The sequence below is a fragment of the Balaenoptera borealis genome, assembly GCF_965194805.1.
Source record: "Balaenoptera borealis genome assembly, chromosome: 2".
NCBI lineage: Eukaryota > Metazoa > Chordata > Mammalia > Artiodactyla > Balaenopteridae > Balaenoptera > Balaenoptera borealis.
The window spans coordinates 153,551,797-153,574,275 of NC_138867.1; the positions used below are offsets into that span (position 1 = coordinate 153,551,797).

Sequence of the window (22,479 nt, forward strand, 5' to 3'; positions counted from 1 at the left end):
CACTTTCCCTACCTCCACAGTGAGATGACTGGACATGATGATTTCTACAAGTCCGTTCGCTACCGGGGCCCCATGATTGTGTCACAGGGACCTGCAAGGTCATTCAGTCACAGAGGGGCAGGTCCTCTTGGGCACCTAGGTTTCTGACACCCCTGCCCTGTTCTCCCCATGCACACCTTTTTCTGAGCCAGCCTCCTGAAATCTCCTTCTTTTTTTTTTTTTAACTTTCTTTTTTTTTCCTTCCCTTCCTTTTCCAACTTATTTTTGGTTGCGTTGGGTCCCCGCCGCTGCGCACAGCCCCCCTCCAGCTGCCTCGAGTGGGGGCTACTCCTCACTGCACTGCGCGGGCTTCTCATTGCGGTGGCTTCTCTTGTTGCAGAGCAGGAGCTCTAGGCACGTGGGCTTCAGTAGTTGTGGCACGTGGGCTCAGGAGTTGTGGCTCGCAGGCTCTAGAGTGCAGGCTCAGGAGTTGTGGCGCACGGGCTTAGCTGCTCCGCAGCATGTGGGATCCTCCCGGACCAGGGCTCGAACCCGCGTCCCCTGCACCGGCAGGCGGACTCCCAACCACTGCGCCACCATGGAAGTCCTGAAATCTCCTTCTGTCTACCGCATCTCCTACCTTACAAACTAAGGGAGGTTTCTATTTTTGTTACGTTTTCTTTCATGTTAAATGTTTTCCAGCGTGCAGCTCAAGGACCCCCTTTACTCCCTGTGAAAGCTTTCTGCTCCCTGTTCCACTCTGCGGGGCCTGGTCGTGGCCACGCAGCCTTGCCTTCAGCACAGCCCTGCAGGCAGGCGTTACCAGCCCTCTAAGAGTCACTGAGCGCCTGGCACAGGGCTTTCCCAAGGTCACATAGTCCGTGAGTGGCTGCTCCAACCTGGGATGCACCCCCTGGTCTGCTGTTAGGCACGGGATAGGTGCTCAAGGAGTGCAGCTTTCTTTCACCTCGTTACACTGACTCTTCCTTCCTTTGCTTCTGTTTGCAGACGGAAGTCAGAGCAGGGCTGGGAGCGGGGTTGACAACCTCTGACCCACTGGGCCAGGGTCTCCCAAACCCTCCTGCTTTTGGAAGAGTTGGTCTGGACCAGGCAGCTCCACCAGCCCCAAGTCAATGACCGAAAGCAGCCTCCTTAGTGCCTTTGTTTCCTCAAAGCAGTACTCAACATTTCACCAGCAGAAAGGGTGGTAATCCACATGGGCCCCATCTTCCAGGGCCCTCCCAACATCAGCTCTCCACCTGTGCTGCTTGAAACACCTGCTTCACTGTCCATCTCCAGGTCAGTCCTCCAGGAGGTCATTGCCCGCAGCCACATTGGGCATTAAATTCTATAGGGATAGACTGGGCACATACTGGGAAGATCCAAGAGAAGTGGCTGTCAGCTCCAGAGCTCTGGTGATGGCCTCAGGACTTGGGTTCTCTCCGTCTCCTGACTCCACCTGCTGCCCTATCAAATTCATTCTCAGTTTCCACATGAGGGGCTTCTAGGATTCAAGACAAGTGCAAAAAGGGGTCTCTTTCCTTCATGGATCAGACAGAAGTCCTGGGGTCGACTCTCACTGGTCCATACTGGGTCACTTGCCTGCCTCTGAACCAGAAGCAGGGTTCAGGGGCGTAAAATGGGGTTTGGTCAGGCCCACATCAAATGCCCATCTCTAGAGCTGGGCTGAAATCAACTCCCCACCAAAGCACGCGGACTGAGAATCCTAGAGAGGTGATTTTCCCAGGAAATTTGCAATACGCTCACCAAAAAGGGCAGAGGTGGGTGCCTGGTGGCAAAACCCAAACAACTGTCCTCCATGCCTTCCCCTCCTGGTCCCCAGGGTCCAGTCCATGCGGGGGCTGCCCACGTGGGCCAGATGGGCACCCGGACAGAGGTTGAGAGCTCCTCCTCTGGACTGACTTTCCCACGTCCCCTTGGGTCCCTACTTTCCAGCAAATGCTCTATTCTCTTCACTCAAAGATGAAGGGTATCTGGCCAAGGGCAGGACAGGGGAGCAAGGGAGTGGAAGAGAGCCTGTCATTATCATGATCATTCACTCATCCATTCATTCATTCCTCTGCTCATTGGATTACTCAGCTATAGGCTCAACACATGTTTATTAATGTCTAACATTGCAGGCAACAGGTTACATCAGAGTTTCTCAAACTTCAGTCATTGGTGTACCCTCTTCCCAATTTCCCCCTTCCCTGTTTTTGGTAAGAGCCAATAGAAGCAAAATGATGTTATCAGTTCTTAGCTGATAGGTCTGAACCTGGGGTCTGATCTCTTTTTATTAAAAGGGGAGCTTGGCAGACGTTGGAGGTTGAAGACACCGTATCACCAGCCTGCGACTCTGTTCTTGATCGAATCTGAAAAGCTGAAGGGGGATTGAAAAGGGAATCACTTTCTCACGGAAAGAGCCAATGCCTAGTCCTGCCTTGTATGTATGCCACATAACGCTGTCCTGTGTGCCACTGAAAAGCATCGTGTACACATGGGAAAAGTAAAATACTGGAGGGATTCAGAAAGGAATCCAGCGTAGACTTTGCCTTGAAGCAAGTTCCACTCTAGTAGGAGAGAGAGCGGGACACAAATGATAGTGCTACGAGGCAGGACGTGATGGAAGGAGGGGTCCAGAGGAAGTGCTGTGGGAGATGAGAAGAGGGTGCTCCCCTAGGGGGGATCCTGACCTCCAGAGAAGGGGGTAGGGCATCCCAGGCAGAGGGGAGGCATGGGAAAGGCAGGGAGGCTGGGGGTTTGGAGAGCAGCACGGAGGCCCGCCCATGGGTATGCTGTTCCTGTGCTGAGTGCCACCTGCCCACTCAGGTGTCCTGTTTACACTCGGATCCTAATGGTGGTGTTTAGTCCACTCTCCATTCAGAACTGACACCAGGATGTCTGCCCAGTGCTTATTCCCCACACGCTCTCCACCCAGGACACCCTGGTTTGCTCCACGTTCTCTACCCCAGTCATCCTGGAGGGGCCGCTGGTGTAGTCGAAGGAGCCCATGTGGATTCAGAGCCCAGAGCTGCTGCTTTCCAGCGGTGGGCTCCTCTCTCCTGTGTATTGGCGGTCATCCAAGTACCTTCCTCAGAGGGTAGATGGGAGTGTAAAATGAGACAAGGCACACAGCGCTGAGCGCACAACCTGGCACGGGCAAGAGCTCAATAAACATTAACGGACACGGTTTGAAAAATATTATTCCGGACGCGCTTACCGTGTGTTTTACAGCAGAGACACAGTTGGCCTCCCATCCCCATTGCTTCCCGACTCTGGGACCTTAAGAAAGTTAACCTCCCTGAGCTTCAGTTTCATCATCTGAAAAATGAGATATCCAGCCAGGCGCTGAAATAACGTTTACAAAGAAAGACACAGTATACCCTTGCAGATATTTCTTTTGCCTGGGCAGCTTCAGCTGGGCTTTGGGTTTATCTGGTAATTATTCAGGTATCATTCGTTGAGCTCCAACTTGGTTCCAGAGCCTCCCAGACTTTTTTTTTTTTTTTTCCTTCTGATTGTGAAAATAACTCTGCAGGGTATTCTTATTTTTATTCCCTTATTTATTCATTGGTGGTTAAGAGCGCAGGACCTGCTGGCCTGGGTTAAATTCCCAGCTCTGCGGCTTGGCTTTCCTGCTGTAGGGGCTCGAGCAACTGGCTCAACCTCTTCATGCTTCAGTTTCCATCTAAAATGCTACAGAGTAGTATCTTCTCAGGGGATTGCTAGGAGAATTAAACTGAGTTCATACTTGTAACTCTTAGGTCAGTGCCTGCCAAATAGTAATGCTCTATAATGAGAGCTCTTATTGTTATTATTATTAATGAGGTGAAGTTACTTACCAGATGATCAGTGAGTGAACCCAAACTTGAACCCAGACCTGTGTGCTCTAACACCCATGTCCCTTCCACTCCACCAGCAGCCTCGCTCCCACATGGAAACCCTTCTGTGTATTTTGGGCCCTTCTCGGGTGCCCGGGACAGCCCCTCCCAGCTGCCTCTCATCCCTGGGGCACCCCAGGCTTACCTCTGCAGATCTGCTCACTTCCCTCTCCTGCCTTCCCTAAGAAGAGGCCACCACTGACCTTCCCCGCTCCTTCCCAGGCTTCCCTGGAGCAGCCCCAAGGCCAGCCTGCCTCTTCCTTCCAGAATTTTCTTCCAGACCCTGAGGTCGCTCTTGCCCTTTGCATGAGAAGTTCCTAAGCAAAGAGACAAGGTGCTGTTGATGTGCAAACATGCGACAGTCTTGTTCCTGGCATCGGCCTGCTCTGACCTTGCTGAGTCTTTCCGCCCCAAAGAATTAGGGTCGCTGCTCCTCCCCGATCTAAGCCCCCAGGGATCCCAGCCCCCTTGGCCTGGACTGTGGTCTTGAGGGCTGTTCTTCCTCAGCTGTGTGCCATCGGGCCAATCACAGCCCCTCTCGAGGCCTTCGTTTCCTCTGCTGCACACGCCTGGTGGTGAAGGTTGAAGACACACCGTGTTGTTTACTTGTGCTGACTCCAAGTGCTGCCCTTCAAGACCCAGGCTACTTCCTGCTTCCTTTCGGGAGCCTCCTGGGAGCAGCCAGCCTGCAGGGCTCTCCTTTCTTTGAATCCTGTGGCCCGTTTCACGAAAGTTTCATTTTAAACAATGTCCTCATTGTTTTCATGCCTTCATATATGTTATCGTGCGTGAATGAATATGTTTGTGTGTTTATTTCCAGCTGGGTGTAAGTAAGCTCATGAACGGTACTCAGTGCTGGGCGCCTAATAACTCTGTAAAAGATATTTGTTCATTACCTTAGGCTCCTTCAAAAATTAATGTTTTTTCATCTTTTGTTTTTCAATATTGATGCCATCGAGCAGACATGAACCAGGGCTCATTGTTGAGTCTTTTTGCACTGGTTTGCTTGTTCTCTAAGGAAAAGCAGCATTTCAACTATTTGGATAAATTTCTTTTTTTTTTAATTTTTAAAAAATTCTGGGGTTTTTTTCTTCTTTTTTTTTTGGATAAATTTCTGAAACGTATTTTAGCTTACTTTAAAAAAAAATCATTCTCTCCTCCATCCTATGGGAGCCTGGGATGTGGCCAGCACAAGCACTGTCCTAGGTACAGAAATAAATTATTATTCCTGAAGTGAACAGGACCCTTGGGGTTCACTGTGGACCCAGTTCCAGGGTCTGGCTTCGGCCAGTCCACAGAGAGACGTTTCTGGAGGCCCATGTCATCCCCTCCATGGAGGGGAGTTTCTTCTTCATGTTCCTGTTCTGGCCCTATCAGTTCAAAGCCTTCCCAAGGAGGGTTCTCAGGGCCTGTTCTTTGGTAGTTTCCAGTTTGCTGTGGACTGTGTGGAGGCATTGAGGGTCAAGCGTGAGCCTGTAACAGACCCTGGAATGGGGCCACGTGCTTCGTGCCCCTGGAACTCTGTAGGAGTCTGGTGCTGGCTCTGTAAGTGTTAGGCTCAGGGACTGTGCCTCAGGAGGGAGGGAAAGGAAAACAAAGACAAAAAAAGAAACTCAAAAACCTTTCCCCAGGGACTTCCCTGGCGGTCCAGTGGTTAGGATTTCGCCTTCCAGTGCTGGGGAGCGGTGAGGGTTCGATCCCTGGTCGGGGAGCTAAGATCCCACATGCCTAGGGACCAAAAAAACATAAAACAGAAGCAATATTGTAACAAATTCAATGAAGACTTTGAAATGGTCCACATCAAAAAAATCTTAAAAAAACCAAAATTGAACTTTCCCCTTGGAGAGGAAGGGATACTCACAAGTCCTCTGTTTCATTCATTCAGCAGAGAGTAGAGGCATCAGCTAACTCTGTGGTCTGCCGTAGGGAGACAGTGGTGAGGTCGGCAGGCTGGCTCCGTTTGAGTGGGACCGACAGACAGACAGACAACATGTCAACAAATACAGTGGTAGAAAGTGATGGGAGGGCCCACTCAGGCAGGGCTGCCTGGGAAGGCCTCTTAGAGATGGCCTTGCGGCTGAGAGCTGACAGACAGAAGGGAGCAGCCGTGCAAACTGTGGACGGACGTGTGGGTGGGCACAAGTAGCGGCATCCCGGGCAGAGGGCACTGTGCGAGCCAAGGATGTGAGGTGGGAATGAGGTGGTTGAGTTCTGAGAATTGAATAAGGCTGGAGAGGTGGGCAGGGGGCCGGGCCACAGCCAAAAGTTAGGATTTCCTCCTGGTTTGGGTGGCAAGGCTTTGAAGGGATTGAAGCAGGAGAGTGGCAAGATTGGATTTATTTGGAGTGTTTTATGGGGTGGGGCGGGGGAGCAGGAAGGGAGGGGGTAGAAGAACCGAGAAAGCCAACAGCTGGAGGAGTGAGGAAAGGGGGCTGCAAAGTGGGGAGGGGGAGAGGCGGGGAGGGGGTGGCTGAGAGCCAAAGAAAAGAGAGAGCAAGATGGCAGGGGTTCCGTCGGGGACCCTGATGAGAGCAAATGGGAGGGATCTGGGGGCTTCTGGAAATCTAGCTGGTGAAGGTCCAGGCCGTGGACTGTGAAAAGCTTGAAGCTCAAGGATCAGTTTCCCCATCCATGTAGGACGTGGAGAGCGAGCCAGGAGGGAAGGATCCTGGCTCATCCACTGGTATTTGACCCAAATATGTTCTTTTTCCACCATGAAATCTGGCCACATGATTTCTACTGATCAGACTTTGTTAAGGAGCTAAAAAGCGTATCTCTTGGAAGGCTTCACTCAGGAGAGAAAGTAGAGGGAAGCGAAGGAACCCACACTTCGTGAGCCCCGTTCCGTGCTGGGGGAGCCGGCTGCACGTGGCCCACAGAGGTGAAGAGTCTGGCGCGAGCTCTCACAGCTGGGGACCCGGGTCTCCGTGGTCCCCGAACCCTTGCCCGCTCCCCTGACCTGGTTAAGGCTCTGGGCCCCTCTGTGTTGGTGTCTGTGGAAAAGTAGCCGAAGTACATGAGTGCCAAGCTGGCTTCTAAGTCAGCTGGCTGGGAGTGTTCCCGGCCCAGCCCCTGCTCTGATCTGGGGAGAGCGTGTGGTGATGGAGCCAGCAGGGGCTCCCCAGTAACTGACACCTATAGACAATCCACAAGGGTTGTTTCCACCCTCGGGTGTCACCTCCTTCTCCCAGGACTTCTGAGCAGAGCTCTCCAAGGCCTGTGGAATGCATGTGCCAGGGAAAATTTCGCTTCTGCATGATGATGATTATACTAATGAAAGTGACACAGGAGTAGGAGACAGAGACCTTCCTTGGCTACCCATGGGTAATCCATTCCCCAGGGAAGGAGAACTGGCCATTTCTACACTCTTCTCCAGTTACCAGCTGGGAATGACAGGGGAGAGCCATCAAGACAGTTCAGGAGGGGACCGAGCAGTGGGCCAGGGCTCCCGTGGCCCATGTCCAGTCCTGGCACAAACAGGGACCCGGGAGCCCTGTCGGTTTAGGAGAGTCTCTGAGTATTGGTTTGCTCATTTGTAAAATGGGGGATTCCCAAGATCTTGATTACTAGTCAACATAGTAATGATACCGCTGTTGTGATGGGTATTTGAGAATCAAATATGGTCAAGAATGCAAAGGCACTTTGAAGACCCGATCACAGATTTCTTTGTTGGGTCAAGCAAAACTTGGAACGTAGAGGACCTAGCTCTGAACCCTGCTGGGAATTGCCACGAACCATTTCTTTCTTCGTTTGCTCTTTTGTGAGTACATTTATTCATTCAATGAACATTCACTCGGTGTCTGCTCATATAAGATGCTGAGGTTACAGCGATGAATAAGATACTGCTTAAGTCCTTGTGAAACTCATGGAAGTGACAGACATATAAACAAATAATAAAAGTACATATATTGTTTAAAAAAAAAAAAAGGAAGGAAGGAAGGAATGTTCTGGGCAGAAGGAACAGTGAAGGCAAAGGTATGGAGCATGTGAAATAGCCTGCAGTTTGCATTGGGTGATCTTGGTGTTGTGTCCTTACCAGGAGCAGCCGGGAGCTGCTGCCATTTTTCCTCAGCCAGAACATTCTCAGGGCAGGGAGACTGGAGTTGAGAGTTGTTTTAACAGCTCCTGCTGCTGAGTATTCTAACCATGGTCTTATAACGGTTTGTGGTCTGATCTCTATCAACTTTCTATTTGACACACAAAATATTTCAAGCTGCCCCTTATTTTTTACCCTCCACTAGCACTCCACCAGCAAAACCTAATTTGGGGTCATTGGTAATCATTTGGTTTTTTTCCTCTGTTCTTCATACCCTGATGTCGGTAGGGAGATTATCGAGAACAGTAAGTCCCTTACGTGCGAACGACTTCCATTCCAAGAGCGTGTTTGTAAGTCCAGTTTATTGATTGATTGATTGATTGGCTGCATTGGGTCTTCACTGCTGCCCGCGGGCTTTCTCTAGTTGCGGTGAGCGGGGGCTACTCTTCGTTGTGGTGCGCGGGCTTCTCATTGCGGTGGCTTCTCTTGTTGCAGAGCACGGGCTCTAGGTGCTCGGGCTTCAGTAGTTGTTGCTCATGGGCTCTAGAGTGCAGGCTCAGTAGTTGTGGCGCTCCGGCTTAGTTGCTCCGGGGCATGTGGGATCTTCCCAGACCAGGGCTCGAACCTGTGCCCCCTGCATTGGCAGGCGGATTCTTAATCACTGCACCACCAGGGAAGCCCCCATAAGTCCAGTTTATTTGTAAGTCCAACAAAGTTAGGCTAGGTACCCAACTAACACAATCGGCTATATAGTACTGTACTCTAATAGGTTTATAATACTTTTCACACAAATAATACATAAAAAACAAAAAAATATAAAACATTTTTAATCTTACAGTACGGTACCTTGAAAAGTACAGTAGTACAGTACAACAGCTGGCATACAGGGGGTGGCACTGAGTGAACAGGCAAGAAGAGTTACTGACTGGAGGAGGGAGAGGAGGTGGGAGATGGTAGAGCTGAAGGCTCGTCAGCAATAGGAGACGGAGGACAAGCTGCAGTTTCACGCATGCCTGATGTTGATGGCACAGGTGCTGGTTCCTGGCTGGATTCAATTTTATCTATAAAGATCCTGTACTACTGTACTCTCTACAGTATTGTACAGTAAAGTCCACAAAAGCACAACCACTTGTAGAGGATGCACGCACGTGACAATGTATGCCAGACACGTGACCTAGCTTACGTGATTGGACATGTGAACACACATTTGCATCTTTGAAAGTTCACAACTTGAAGGTTCGTATGTAGGGCACTTCCTGTAATGATTTTCACATCTCCTCAGGGCCTTTCACATCAATCTCTAGACAAACTCCCAAGCTTGTCTCTTCTGGGGTCTCAGACTTTAGGGAGGAGACCCAGGAGGGCTGCCTCTGTTCCTCTCCTGGCAGCTGGACCAGGGCCATGCTGGGGGTCTCATTGGCCTCCACAGTGCTTCGTGGCCCCAATTCTATGCAGGAATCATGTAACTACTGTTTATGCTTGTTTTCTTTCAATATTTTAATGCTTTTCTAGACTCTGAATTTTTCTGTAAGAGGAAAATTAGGATTCATTTTCGAATGACTTTTTTATGAAGGGGGAGTAAGGGGTTCTGGAGAGAAGGACTGAAAAATGTACTTGGTATTTTTAGGGGTTTTTGTCTTATTTCTGATTATGAGAGAAGCAAAAACAAATGAACAAACAAACTTGAACTTCATCCCCAACAAGGAAACAGCGAACACTGTCAACATTTTGGCATTTTTCCTTCTAGTCATTTTCCCTTTTACTTGCAGGCGGGTAAGATTATGCTGCATGCACAGTTTTGTAACCTGCTTTTTTTTTTTTTAAATTTATTTAATTTATTTATTTATTTTTGGCCACATTGGGTCTTTGTTGCTGCGCACGGGCTTTCTCTAGTTGCGGGAGCGGGGGCTACTTTTCTTTGTGGTGCGCGGGCTTCTCTTTGCAGTGGCTTCTCTTGTTGCAGAGCCCGGCCTCCAGGCACGTGGGCTCAGTAGTTGTGGCCCGTGGGCTCAGTAGCTGTGGCTCGCGGGCTCTAGAACGCAGGCTCAGTAGTTGGGGCGCACGGGCTTAGTTGCTCCGCGGCATGTGGGATCTTCCCGGATCAGGGCTTGAACCCGTGTCCCCTGCATTGGCAGACAGACTCCCAACCACTGCGCCACCAGGGAAGCCCTGTAACCTGCTTTTTAAATTTCTTTTCAATTCTGTAATATAAACCTTCTCCCTTCTGTCATTCAAAATGCTTCCTGAGCATCCATTTCAAACAGTTGCATCAAATGATTATAACCATAATTTACCAACTATTCATTCCCTACAGATACTGAGGCTGTACGCATTTTTTTCTTCCCATGGTAAATAATGGTGCCTTGAACATCTTTGCGTATAAATCTTCCCAGCCGCGTAGGGTCAGAACAGCAGCAAGTCGCGGATGCGTTTGTCTTCAAGGCAGTGGATTAAGTTCTTGAGGCCCCTTCTCTTATAGGAACCAGGTGCTTCCCTGACTGCTCCTGTCCTTTGTCAGCTGTGACTTCTGCTCCTGGGTTGGGCGCCGAGAGCGAACATCTCTTTCAATTTGTCTAAAACACACCTTCTTCTTCTCTTTATCTTCCCCAGCTCGCACAGCCTCCCCCACAGCGTTCCTAATAAACATTCCTAATGTTCGTCCCTAATATTTGTAGCCAGAGCAAAAATAGCCCCCTAATTTTCCCTTCTTACCAGACTTTACAGTTTAAAACCACAGGGGATAGTTTTCAATTCCACGGTATTTAAAACATTACCTCTTCCGGCCTCCCAATTATGTAGATTCACCATCTCCGTTCACTTTCCGAGGAATAGTTAAGACCTGAAGTCAAATGCTCAGTCTACCTCTTAACAGCCGAGCGACCTTGGTCAACTTAACATCTCTCTCTAAGGCTCCATTTACTCTTGGGTACCATGGGATCGTAATGGGAGCCACTTAACTGGATTGCTATGAGAATTTAATGACAATTAGTACACTTAAAGTGCTGTGTGTTAGTGTTGTTATTTGCTAAAGGTTTTGACTCTGGGTCAAAACAGGAGCATGCAAGTCACCTCCAAGATGCTAGATTTTCATGACAAAACGGTACCATGTAATGCCAGACCTGGAAGGATGGCGTTGAGATGGAGTCCACCCCCCGCCCCCGGTTTCATTGATGGGGAAACTGAGGCCCACAGAGGGGAAGGGACTTGTCCAGGGTCACCTGGATGGGTATAAGATATGACATCACAATGCTGCTCCTATGATCAGGCAGCAGGAGGGGCTCATGGCTTCAGAGCACAGATAGAGCCCTTCCATCAAGCCCGGGGAGGGGGTGGGGGTGGGCTCAACCTTTATGTCTAGGCCTCGGGTGGGCTCAGTGTGGGATTCAGCTAATTGTCCAGATCCCACCCATTGCCTGTTAAGCCCCCCAGATCAATCCCAGAGCAGCTAGGAAGCTTGTGGAGTATTAGAAACACTATATATATTCTCTCTTGCACTGCACAGGTGATTTCCTATGACCCACCCCCCCATACCATCCACGCTTGTGTGACCACACACACCACACATACACACACACATACCTCTTGGGCCCATTGGAAATTCATATATTCTCCCCTGGCACAGGAGCTGAGGCGTCTGCCAACCTGTGGGTTTCTTTTCCATGTGGCTCACCATCTGGAGTGGCCACCTGGCCTCCTTGTGGAGTGTGTGTGTGTGTGTTAGCGTGTTTGCGCACACTAGCTCAGGCACCCATGTCCCAGGGCCAGCGTATTGTGTCCCCTCTCTGTGCTTGAACGGCTGAATGAACAAGAGCAAGAGAACAGAGGCGCAGAGGACAATACCCAGAAGTCATCCTGGCAGCGTGAATGAATAATTCATATTGTATCTGCTGCTTTCTAGGGCTTCCCCAAATAGCTGTTTTAATTGCTTATTTGTTTCGCTGCTGACTTTAATTCAGCCGCCTTCAGCTCAGAACACTTTGGTGTTTAATGTTGACTCTCAGGTAGGGCTTCCCTTTGGGGAACAACGGTCTGTTTTCTTCCTTAAAAAGAAATAATGGGAGGGAAAATAAACCCTTAAAGTTGTACTTTTCAGAGGTAAAAACCATTTTCTTTTCACCTCCTGTGCAGAGCTCCTTTGTAATCAGTCACTGTAGGCCTCTGTGGTCTTGGAGAATAAAGAAATAGCGGTTACATGGACAGGCAAGGCGAGCTTCTGGGCTAGATCAGTCGGCCCACTGTGATGCAATCGGCAAACACTTGGGCATCTTCAGATTTTGAGATTCTCAGACATGGCCAGGCTGTGCTGCCTTGTGCTTTCCTACACATGCCAGCCAGAGCATCTAGGAAAGGTTATTAGGAAGGCCCTACCTGCCTGGGCAGGCAACCTGGGGGCTGCCCTGCCAATGTAGCCCGTAGAATAGTAGGGGGTCCAATGCCATGTCCCCCCCGGAGCTCTGGCAGGATGCCTCTAGTGTGAAATGCATGGCTCAGCTTTGAAAGGGCTTCTGCTGGTGGTCCTGGTGGAATGACCTGGAGAAGGGGGCTGGTTGGAAGCCAGACATTTGGAGCCCCTTATATATAAATATAAGGGCAGCCGGAGGTAGCAGGATGTAGAGTGTGGAGGGCCTGGGCCGATAGAAGCCGTGTGGGTTACAGCATGAGGTGATGGGTGTGAATCTGAAGACACAAAGGGCACCCAGGACACCCTTGGTGGTTGCAGAGATGGGGCCAGTGGGCTTTGTGGTCTGGTCCCACACCTGCAGAACAGGGGCACCTGTAGAGCCAGTAGGCCAGGGTGCAGTCAATTACTCCCCCTCACCCCCCGCCCCCCAGCTCTGCTTGGCCTTCTGTCTGCAGATAGATGCAAAGGGTAGAGGGCTGGTTTAATGTGGGAGGACAGAAAGTGATGCTCACTGAGGACCTCCTAAGTGCAGAGGAGCAGAGGGGTTAAGAACCTGCGTTCCGGAATCAGGTCCATGTGCTGCTGTGTGCTCACTGGCTGTGTAACCTCAAGCAAGACACTGTGTGGGACAGGAGCTCAGCAAACACTAGGAAAGGGCTGATACGGCTGCTTGCAGGACTGTACTCAGAGAGAGGCCGGGGGGCCGTGACCAGGCCCTGAGAGTGGGACGGGAGGCAGAAAGCTTTGATAAAGAAGGAGAAGGAGAGGGATTTCTCGAACACAAGGTTCGATACCACTTCTAAAGTTCCTGCAGTCATTAAATAGGGGATGTTATACACCAGTCGTCCTAAGTATGGCGCTAGGACCAGCAGCATTGGCATCACCTGGGAGCTTGTGGGAAATGCAAATTCTCAGTGCAGCCCAGAATCAGAAACTCTGGCAGTGAGTCACCGCTCTCTGTGAGTTAACAAGCCCTCCAGGGGATTCTGATGCAGCTCAGGGCTGAGGACAACCGCTGTATACAATAAGGGGAAGTCAGAAGGGGTGTTCAGAGAACGGGTGCATATGGGCCAGGGTGACTAGGGAGTGTTAGGAAACCTGAGTGCCAGGAGGATCCATTCCTCTGTGGCTGTGTGACCTTGGACAATTCCTTAGGACACAGTCTTAGAAACTCAGTACGGAAAGGTCCTTTAGCGATCACTGTGTCATCTTCTTATGGTGGGAACGGGGAAACAGTGGTCCAGGGTGAGGAAGGGACTTGGCTATAGTTCCTCAGTGGCAGAGCTGAAAATTGAAGCCAGTTGGATTTGCCTCCTGACAAACTAAGTGTCCCAGGATGTATCAGCTTGCCTCTCTATGTCTCAGTTTCCACATCTGTAAAATGGAACTAATAGTAGTACTTAGATTATTTTAAATAAGTTAATATCATATAGTATTGAATATGGGGTTTTCCTTTATTTTTTCCTTACAACTGTATTGAGGAGTTGCTGAAGCACACTAACTTGTATGTATTTAAAGGGTGCAATTTGATGAATTTTGACATACACATATACATCTATGAACCTGTCTTCATAATCAATATAACAAACATTCCCATCACCCCCGAAACTTTCTTTGTACCCTTTTATAATCCCTCTCTCCCTCTACTCCTCCCCAGGCAACTACTGATCTGCTTTCTGTCCTTAAGGTTGGTTTGTATTTTCTAGAATTTTACATACATGGAATCGTACAGTACAGTCTCTTTCTTCCCTGGTTTCTTTTACCCAGTATATTTCTGAGATTCATCTGTATTGTGGTGTGTGTTAATAGTTTGTTCCTTTTTATCACTGAGTAGTATTCCAGTGTGTGGATGTACATTTGTCTATCCATTCCCCTATTGATGGACATTTGGATTGTTTCTAGCGTAAGGTTATTACAAATCAACATAACATTGATTTTAAGAAGCACCATTATTTTATGTGCCACTAAGAAAGGAAAAGTGCTACCAATTAAATTATGACTCAGTGTTTTTAAATTAACTAGAATGTTTATTTCATACTCATCAAAATAAATCTTTCAAGCTTAGGTTTTTTCTGTTACTCACATATCGCTTTTTTACATACCAAAAAAAAAAAAAAAAAAAGGAATACCTAAACAAAAATAAAGCTCCAGTGTTCCTAATACATCTTATCATTCCGAATCCAATTCTTTGGAGTCAATTTTTAGCTCAGAATTACTGATGTCTGTGCTTTTAATATCGTCATCCTTGGTGCCCTCAAGGGTGTTGGTGATGCAGCCTTGTTATAGAGCCCACAGAGAAGCTCAGAGGCTCCGGTGCTGGGCTCTGCAGCCAGCGTGGCAATTATGCAGTGGTAGCCTCCCTTGCACTCCTGCTTTGGGAATGTTGCTAAACGTGTCTGTTCATTGCCTTCTCCACCCTTCCCCACAATCATTTGGTTCCTAGGGGTTAAAAGTGCTCCACTATTGTCTCTGAGATTTTATCCCAAGCCCATGACATCTTTGATGTCTGTGCACACACGGGCGGTGACAGCTCCATCAGGACTGCAGCCTAGCTGACAGTGTCGTAAGATGTCAGCAGTGCTAACACACATCCCAGTTTCGGAGATGCTAAAATGTATTTTAAAATGTGCAGCTCAGAATCGTTGAAACAGAGTCTATGTGTACTTTGTAAATACTCAATGAAATTCAGCTTTTATTATTATTATTGCATTACTGTGAAGCATCAATTTCCTGTTGGTCAAATGAGGGCGGCTGTATCTGCCTCACAGAAATGTTGTAAAGGTAAAGGACATGATTTATTTCACATAGAGCATATGGTCCAGTGCCTAGTACTTAATTGACCTTCAGCAAAAGATGTATTGTTTCATTGCAGCCTCACAAGGCCCTTGACTTTGGGGACCGGCAAGATAGAAGACTTGTGAATGTTGAAGCTGCAAAGGGGGCCTTAGAAATGCTACATCTCAGCTCCCTCATTTTACAGATGGGAAGCCCAGAGAGGGTGGGTGCCTTCCCCAAGGGCCTGGTTCATCTGGTGGCAACATCAGGATTCAAACCCAGATCTCGTCACTCCCCTTCCAATGCTCTGCCTAAACTGTGTTGTCATGGAAGGAGCCACAGGTCAGGATCCCAGAGAAGCCTTCATGGCCAGTTTCATTTCCAGAAGGATCAGCTCCTCAGGCTGCATGGCTGGGGTGAGGGTCAGAGCTCAAGGAACAGGAATGGCCAGATTCCAGGGAAGGGTGGCTTTGGCCTCTGTCCATCATGCTGGAAGCTCCTGGACAGCCCAGCACCTGGGAGGACCCTTTGGAAACCCAGCTCTTGGGACTGGAAAGGAGCAAAGCTGGGGGTTGAGTGCCCTCAGGGTCATAAATACAAAAAGGAGGAGCTCTGCATATCTGCCCAGCACCACATGCCAAGGGCTCTATTGAGCTGTTCCTAATGTACTAATTCGTTCAGTGCTACCAGAGCCCCGTGAGGCGGGTTTTCTTGACTGCTTTATACCTATGGGGAAACTGAGGCTTAGAGCTGGGGAAGGAATACCTAAGATTACACAGCTAAGAAAGATGGAACTGGGAGTCCCATTTGGTTCTGTTGGCCCTTTCTATAGGGCACAGAACCTCCTTAGCCTAACTCCCAATTCGGGAATGAGAATGGAGCTGGGTGAAGGGCAAACATGTATACCCAGTGCTTTGTTCTGCTGTGGTACTGGGCTTTAAGAGAATTACCCTCCAACAAGGGAACAAGCAAAACGAAGGGCCCATCTCCCAACCTTGTCTGTCCATGAATGGAAACTTCATAGTTTCATACGGGTTCTGGCCCAGTGATAATTCTCCTTCCAGTATAACAGGGTTAGTTAGCCCAGGACAATACTATCAATAACTATTTCTTGAAGCCTGTTCAGATGATTGCTGTATCTCAGATGGAGCTGAACTCAGCGCCAGGCTGACTTGATCTCTTGGTGTCATGAGTGTGATGCAGGCCTGGGGTTGGTCCCCAGGTTTTAGTCTCAGCCTTGCCACTGGGTCCTTGGGTGGCTCTGGGCAAGTCTTTCTCTCTGTGCTTCAGTTTTCTCACCAATAAAACAAGGAGTTGATTTGTCAGATCCCAGATATCACACTCAGTTTTAACATTCCTTAATACCCCTGCATCAGGTGCCTCATTTGGACAGCAATGAAAATAATAATGAGTTGCTCACATTTATTGAGCACGTACTATATACCAAAGTGATATTTCATCCATTATCTCATCTAATCCTCAAAGAACACTGTAAGGTGGGTTTGAACAGTACTTACCTGAAAGCGTTGTTATGAGGACCAAGTGAGTTAACATATGTAAAGTGCTTGGAACAGTTCCTGGCACAGAATCCATGCTCAATCAATGTATTATTATTTCTCCTGTTCTGCAAGTGTGAAAACTGAGCCGAATAGAGTTTAAGTATCTTGCCCAAGGTCACAGAGCTAGAAACAGGCAGAGCCGAGATGTAAGCCCAAGGAGTCTGGCTCCAAAGCCCTGTGCTCCTAATTTCTACTCTGTGCTGCCTCTAGATAAGACAAGATGCAGGAGAAAGATGTTAGAGAGCAGTGGGGACTATGTGCAGCTAGAGAGTGCCTGCCTTCAAAAGGCACGCTAGCTCCATTCTTAAAACACAGCACTGTAGTAGACAGACAAACATATCTATAAGCTGAATTTGGCCACCCAGTAGTCAGTTGGCCATGCCTAGGCTAATCCGTGATCTGGTTCTCAGAATCTTAATCTTAAATCCCAGCAAGTGAGATGCAGAGGAATAGCAGAATCACCACTGTGTCAGTGAGCTGGAGGGTATCCAGGGATGAGTAGGCATAAAGACATGGGGATGGAGACGAAGGAAGGGAACAGGCCCAAGGCTCAGGTGTGTGATCCCAAGAACTCAGTTTCGGGGGGGCAGAGTGAAGGCAGGATTTAGCAGGAGGAGGTAAGCCACTGGTTTGTGGAAGCCTGGGTTAAAGACTAGAAGGGGGTAGGGGGAACTGTCTGGAACTTTCCCTCCCCAGAGGAGAATGCCAGGAATGAGAGGGAGTGACTAGACCAAGAAAGCTTCTGGATAAACCAGTCCTACCAAAGTAGGGAAGCAAGGAAGTCTGGGGGTCGAATAACCAGAATGTCGAGACAGGTGTTTTGAGGGTAGAGGGACGGAAGTGTTTGAGGGAAAGAAAACTTGGAAATTCCTGGTGTAAATGCCTCCTTCAGAGAACACATTTTGAGAGCCAAAGCCAATCCAGCTGCCACCTCTTAACTCTCTCTGGTTTAATTTCCCAAAAAAAACCAGAGTCCCAAGTCCTCCAGGAAAGGAGGCGGTGGCGGTGGAATACAGTGCAAGGCTTGTTGGCTATTAGCATGAACAAGTATTTTGCCTCATCATGGAAAGGGATATAAAACCTAACTGATAAGAACAGGTGATGTTGGTTGAGCCCTGTGTGCCGTGGGCTCAAGCATAGCTCATTTAATGCAGGTAGTCACTCGGAACATCCCCACTTTACAGATGGAGAAGCAGGTTCAGGCAAGTTAGGGTCCACGCCCAAGTGGACAGAGTGAGTAAGTGATGGCGCCTGCATGGCAACCCCTCTAGAGCTTATGATTTTTTTTTAACCACCACTCGTATCTCTCGAGTTGGAAAATGGGGACAGTAATGATGATGACGATGATATGATAATAGCTAACACATCCAACCAACTTAAGATGAGAGATGACACAATTCTCACGGTGCGCAGAGCGCAGAAATCTCTCAGCTGTTAACAGCCCGCATTTACTGAGGGCTTATTACATGGCAGGCCCTGTGCTAAGCACTTTACATGGGTTATCTCATTTAATCCCTGCAACACCCTTATGAGATTGGAATGTCTAAGTTTCACAGAGAAGGAAACTACTAACAAGGTTAAGTAACACACCTGTGGTTGTAGACGGAGCAGAGAGTGGGTTTCAGCCCAGCATCAATTCCGCAGCCTTTGTGGGTAGCAACGACCCGGCCTCCCCATTAGCCGTGAAGCCCACCACCGTCTTCCCTGGACTACTTCCTTCTCCAGCCTCCCCCCGCCTACACCCCGTCGTCTCAGTCTCTCCCTTCTCCCACCCCCTTGGTCTTTCACATCTGTACAGCTGACCTAGCATCTTATTAACTATCCCTGCATCCTCTCATTGCCTGGGGTTCACAGTCTAAGGTAGCGTAACCGCTATACATGCTGTCACAGGGATGGGCCACTCCCTGCTTTCAGCGTAAGCCTCGGCTGCCTGGCCAGACCCTCTGCTCTCGAAGGCAGAAACAAGGCTTATTCAAGTGTCTTAGCCCTCGTCGTGTCTGGCGTGGGACCAGGCTGTTGTGTCCATGCAGTAAATTCTTCTTTTTTTTTAAAGCCCGATTGAGTTTATTTTTTAATTTTTATTTATAAATGTATTTATTTTATTTATTTATTTTTGGCTGCGTTGGGTCTTCGTTGCGGTGTGCGGGCTTCTCGTTGTCGTGGCTTCTCTCGTTACACGGAGCACGGGCTCTAGGCGCACGGGCTTCAGTAGTTGTGACGCACGGGCTTAGTTGCTCCGCGGCAAGTGGGATCTTCCCAGACCGGGGCTCGAACCCGTGTCCCCTGCACTGGCAGGCAGATTCTTAACCATTGCACCACCAGGGAAGCGCACGCAATAAATTCTTGTTGCTTGGAGGACTGATTGAAAGGAGGGAGAAAGGAGTTGAGGAGAGGGTGAGTCAGAGAGCCTCTCTGGGTCGCCTTCTGCAGCTCGGCACTAGGGTGGCACGGCGCTCAAAGTCTTAACGGGGACCCCAGAGCCCCAAAAGCCCAGCCTCTGCCCACTCTACCTCCAGTCCATCACTCATAATGTGAAGATACGTGGCTTTCTTTTCTGTTCCTCACACCATCATCCCTTCCCAAAGCCTTTGTACTGGCCGTTCCTGATGCTTCCCACCATCCGGTCTCCCCTCCAAGATCACCTCCTCTGAGAAGCTTCCCCTGCTTCCCTTGACTGCCCTGCCCCGCCCCACCCTTCCACATAATCCCACTCCCTGTTATACTTTTCTGAATAGCATGAGTCTCTGAAATGATCCTGTGGATTCATTTTCTGGTTGGGGTGTCTCCCTGACGGGAGTGTAAAGGCAATGTCCTGTCTGTCTCGTCCACTTCTGTAGCTGGGTGTTTGCTCCGGTTCAGCTGTGGTTCCTGTGCTCAGCCGTCCTCACCAACTAGGAGATGGTGATTTTTTTTAATCCCCAGATTTGTTTAAGGAATGAATGAAGGTGTTTGCACCAAACCGAATTAAAGGGAGGAAGGAGAATTGCAAAGATTGCACTTTCTTCCGGCCACCCCAGCCTTGCAGGTGTGGGCTGCTTAGCACTGGGGCTCTGCCGCGGTCCGGTGGTGGCGTGTCCTCAGGAGTTGTGTAATCCTGAGCTATGGGAACTATGCGTGTGAAACACCCCGGGGTGGGAAGAACCGGCCTGGCCATTGTGCCTGGGCTGGGAGGAGAGGTTCGGCTGAAAGTTTGGACAGTTCTTGGCATGCAGTCTGCAGGGCCCTTTAGAAAGCGATCCCGCCCAGTTGGCCCTCGGAGAGAGCACGGTCTGGGGGGGCCAGCATCCCGCTGGACGGCGATAAAGAGGTTACTGTGGGAAGCGTTCAGATTGCTCGGGAAGCACTAGGAACATGAAAGATATGTTATGCGTTCTTCAGTCCCAAGAGAATCACCACCCAGTGTTAGACTTGGCAAAAGGCTTTCTGCTCCTTCCCTGAGCTGCCTCCTTAGAAAAGACGCGCTGTCTGAATACTGAATGCCAGCCGTGGCGATGTGGAGCTGGAAAGAGGACGAGGGGCCTGCGTTCCTGGACAGGTGATCCCACAGGACCCTACCTGTCTCCAAGGCAACACATCCGGGCCCCTTTTTTTTCCAGGAGAGCCTGTTGTGAAACATTCAGGAATGTTTGTGCTCCTTCAGAGATTTGTAATTAAGAAGAGGCAGAACTAGTTCTCTTTTGGCGCTCTTCCCTCCTTCCCTCTCACCCCTCCGGCATTTGGGTCATTTGATTTCACGATCTGGGTTTTCGGCAGCCCAGGACTTGGAGGCTGGAGGAAGGAACTGTACCGGGCTGGATTGGGGCGAATCGCTTCAACAGGGGATGGGGGCTGGGAGTTGCAGGCAGGCCCCCAAGGCCTGGCCACATCTGAAAGCAGACATCTCTTCCCAGCTCACATTCTTGGCACTTGCCCAAGGGGAAGCACTGCAGGCCAGAGAAGCACCCACAGTTTCCCAGGGGAGACTGGTTTAAACGGACAGTTCCTCTCTCTGGGAAGAGAAGTGTGTGCACATGTATATGTGTGTGTGTGTGTGTGTGTGTGTTTAAATCCTTGTGCAGCTAAAAACGCTTCTCTTCATCCTGATTCTCTGAATGACACGTCTCTGCACACTGAATAATTCATCTCCCTCTTGGCATTTGTTCCAGAGAGAATCTCGCTGTCCAGATTTCTTGTAAGTTGCGTAGTCTTCCAATAGAAGCTTTTCTCTTTCCCATGGAAGAGCTCTGGGAGCCTGGATATCAGCCCTCTGGTTTTTTTTCCATGATCGCTTTGAAGGGAAGCCTGAATATCAAACCCAAAGCCTTCCTTTCTCCTCTTGCCCCCTCCGTCTAACATTGGGTCCCCTGGATTCCCTCTTCTTTATCCCTGTTGGGCACGATATCTGTGTTCACTGCAGGCAGGAATCAGCATCTCAGCCCTGGTAGGATATCCAGTGTCGGGTACATTACTGATACTTGTATCTAACATTTACTTCAGGTCTGACTTCTTGATGTCCAAGCCTGGAACAATCAGTGGAGTTAATGGTTTTCTGGAAAAGTGATGCATTTTGGGTGTCTTAGACCTGCTGCTGCTCCCTCAGTCCCCATCCTCACACACAGAGCTCAGTGAATCCCTTGTCGTGGTAACTGTGAAACAGTTGTCTTTTCATGAAGCAGTCGTGCATTATCCAAGCGTATTGAGTAGCTTTGCACCAAGGTATAGAATACTGAAGTTGCAAATAGGACGCAGCTTGGGTGCCGTCTGCCTGCTTCAGATTTCCCCCTGCCCAGCTTCATCATCTGTATCTCGGGCATAGCTTCCTTTGTGCTCCAGACTGTTCTGAGACTCCCTTGGTCTTGTCAGTTTTTATTAGCAAAGCTCAGGTTCTGTAATCAGGCAATGGGGCTTCAGGTTATACCTCTGGTGTTTGCCAACTCCGTGACGTTGGGTGTGTTTTCTCACTGGTAAAATAAAGGAAGAGTGCCTGTGGCCCAGAGAGGGAACATGATATGTACATAACTTGTTTTCTAGGCCTAGAATTAGCCATTATTAAATATTTTAATTCCAACTGATATAGGAATATTACAGAGAAACTAGTTAAAAAAATGATTAGAAAGGAAAAAGTTAAATTATGTTAAAATCCCTATACCAAGATAGCATTTTAATGTATATCTTTCCAGTTCCTCTTCTACAAACATATATGCATTTTAGGCAAAATGTCATATACTGTAACAGTATCCTGTAACTTTTTTTTTTTTTAATAGATCTTTTTTGGAGTATAATTGCTTCACAATACTGTGTTAGTTTCTGTTGCACAACAAAGCGAATCAGCCATATGCATACACATGTCCCCATATCCCCTCCCTCTTGAGCCTCCCTCCCATCCTCCCTATCCCACCCCTCTAGGTCATCGCAAAGCACGGAGCAGATCTCCCTGTGCTATGCTGCTGCTTCCCACCAGCCAACTATTTTACATTCGGTAGTGTATATATGTCGATGCTACTCTCACTTAGCCCTGGCTTCGCCCTCCCACCCCATGTCCTCAAGTCCATTCTCTATGTCTACCTGTCTGCCCCTTTATTCCTGCCCTGCAACTAGGTTCATCAGTATCTTTTTTTTTTTTTTTTAGATTCCATATATATGCGTTAGCATATGGTATTTGTTTTTCTTTTTCTGACTTAACTTCACTCTGTATGACAGACTCTAGGTCCATCCACCTCACTACAAATAACTCAATTTCGTTTCTTTTTACGGCTGAGTAATATTCCATTGTATATATCTTGTTCAACAATGTTGCTTTTCCTCATAGAATGTTAAGAGCATCCTTCCATGTTGGCAAAATATAGAACACACCATTAATTTTTGTTC

General features: G+C 48.8%; 1 protein-coding gene across 2 annotated transcripts in view; it reads left to right on the top strand.

Moving 5' to 3' along the window:
* Positions 1–22,479, top strand: part of WWC1 (WW and C2 domain containing 1) — a 148,903-nt gene that overhangs the window by 48,743 nt on the left and 77,681 nt on the right. The window lies entirely within an intron of this gene.